The sequence below is a fragment of the Gadus macrocephalus genome, chromosome 4 (assembly GCF_031168955.1).
Source record: "Gadus macrocephalus chromosome 4, ASM3116895v1".
NCBI classification, from domain to species: domain Eukaryota; kingdom Metazoa; phylum Chordata; class Actinopteri; order Gadiformes; family Gadidae; genus Gadus; species Gadus macrocephalus.
In genome coordinates this window covers 3,682,680-3,685,179 of record NC_082385.1, presented here as the reverse complement: position 1 = coordinate 3,685,179, position 2,500 = coordinate 3,682,680, and the positions used below count along the sequence as shown (strand labels likewise).

At 46.0% G+C, this 2,500-nt stretch overlaps 1 protein-coding gene across 1 annotated transcript in view; it reads right to left on the bottom strand.

Moving 5' to 3' along the window:
- Window positions 1–2,500, bottom strand: part of zgc:162331 (uncharacterized protein LOC793007 homolog) — a 14,425-nt gene that overhangs the window by 10,278 nt on the left and 1,647 nt on the right. The window lies entirely within an intron of this gene.

The following is a 2,500-nucleotide window of genomic DNA, read 5'->3' as shown; positions in this document are numbered from 1 at the left end:
GCACTCCTGCGTGTCATTAAGTGGGATCTGCGCCGGCAGAAATAGCCTTGAGAAGAGCGAGGTAATTGGCTTTAATAATCCGATGAGGGCCACACTTTTAATGTCCTTGTTAATCTCTTCGTTTCATCGTAATCCGATCAATTCAGACCACGCGTTAAAGAGTAGAACGGACGCCCATAGAACTTGGTGTAGATCTCGCTTCTAGAGTTATCGTTCATTAAATTCTTCCTCAAAGCATAATTCTGTATAATTCTGTTGGTTCTTTTGGTTTCACTGTCTGATTTAAGTTCAAAGTTTGTAATTTTGAGGTTGGCCAACGTGGTATCCGGTTGTTTTTCGTCGTTGTTATAAGTTGAGTGAAGGGCCCTGTTTAGTAGTCCCTAGTTAGTTCAGTTTGAGCGGGAACAGACACTGATCGGAAAGACATTGTCCCCCGAGCTCTCGAAGGTTAGCCCTTAAAAACAGTGTTTCATCGTCCCCGGTTACACCCACAGAGATCACCACGGCAGCGGCTTCATCAACGCTGTGGATGACGTTCCTGGCGGCCGGCCAGGTTAAGCGGCTCTCAGAGTAACTGATACCACTCAGCGCTTTATACCCGGATTAGCGGCTAACATTTAGCAAGTCGCTTTCCCCAGGTGAAGAGGTGCCTGTCATGTGGCAGGGTGTTAAGATCAGGTTAAGGTGAGGGTGAGGCACGCCTGCTGCTGCTAAGGAGTCATAATTTCCGCTAACAAATCTGTGTTGTGTTGTGAATAGCATTAGCGTCGCGCGGCAATCTCTCCTTATTGTCCATTGTTACCTCTAAGGTAATGGGAGGAAATACTCGAATACCCACTGGAAGTGTGTGTGTGTTTGTGCATTTGTGTGTGTGTGTGTGTGTGTTTGGTACATGTTTGCGTGTGTGTGTGTGTGTGAGAGTGTGAGTGTGTGTGCGTGTGCAAGTTTGTGTCTGCGTGTGCATGTTCGTGTATAGACACGAACATGCACACACACATATAGATGTGTGTGTGTGTGTGTGTGTGTGTGTGCATGTTCATGTGTGAATGTGTGTGTCTGTGCATGGGCATGTGTGTGTGTGAGCGCATTTGTGTGTATGTGTGTGTGTGTGTGTGTCAAACTAGGTACCTTAAATTTCCATTTTGATACAGCAATCGACGTCCTGTCAGTGTCAAACACTGAGGTTCAATATGAAACAGTCTGTAGCCCCAAGGCTGTACGGTCGTCATGAGTATTTCAACTTCTTATTTAAGTCTGGGTTGTCAATACTAGAAATTGGATCAATTCCCTTACAGGAACCCTCACATCAGCAGGAACAGTTCCTGGACGGATGGGAGATCAATCAGCTCCCCGGGGGTGGGGTGGGGTGGGGGGGGGGGGGGTCACATGGGCTCAACCAATAGGAGTCCTGTGTATAATATACCCTGCAAACACACATAACACACGCACACATATGCACACACACATACACAAATGCACATGACACATAGTGTTGTACACGCACATCACATAGACACACACACACACACACACAACATGCACACACACACACTCACACACAAACAAAGTGTGCACACATGCTCAAGCATGCATGCATTCTCACAAACACATATTGTTTGTGAGCGTCCTTCAAAGGAAAAACATCTGATTTACAGCATTTCTTTGTGTGTGTGTGTGTGTGTGTGTGTGTGTGTGTGTGTGTGTGTGTGTGTGTGTGTGTGTGTGTGTGTGTGTGTGTGTGTGTGTGTGTGTGTTTGTGTGCGCGTCTTTGATTACGGTCTAAAAAGCTTATTTCCTTTCTGTCGGTCATGCAACGTGTCACCATGAAACACACAGCAACTGTGTGTTTATTCCATAAACCTTTAAGAAGATTGACGTTATTCGGCCTTAGAAACTCCGTTTATAGCATGAGCATGCACTGTGTTCACGTGTGTGTGTGTGTGTGTGTGTGTGTGTGTGTGTGTGTGTGTGTGTGTGTGTTTGTGTGGGTCTGTGTGTGTGCGTGATTTTTGACACGTGAGGCCGCTACTTGGTAATCTGTATTTATGCATGTGCAGATCTCCTGGTTCAGTGGTTGAGAGAGAGACAGACAGACACCGAGAGAGACAGAGACAGTCATAGGGAGAGAGAGTCATAGGGGGGGAGAGAGAGAGAGAGAGAGAGAGAGAGAGAGAGAGAGAGAGAGAGAGAGAGAGAGAGAGAGAGAGAGAGAGAGAGAGACAGAGAGAGAGAGAGAGAGAGAGAGAGAGAGACAGAGAGAGAGATGCTCCAGTGAGTTCTGATTCACAGCTGGGGTAGTTCTGTACAGTTGAACACAGGACATAATGAACCATCAAACCTGACCACACACATATATACACACACAAACATGCACACACACACTCACACAACCACAAACACACACACAAACCCTAATTACTGCTTCATTGCCCATTGGCCCACTTGACCACACAGATGTAAATATTTCTGATTTAAAAAAGCAATTATGAACCATTATACA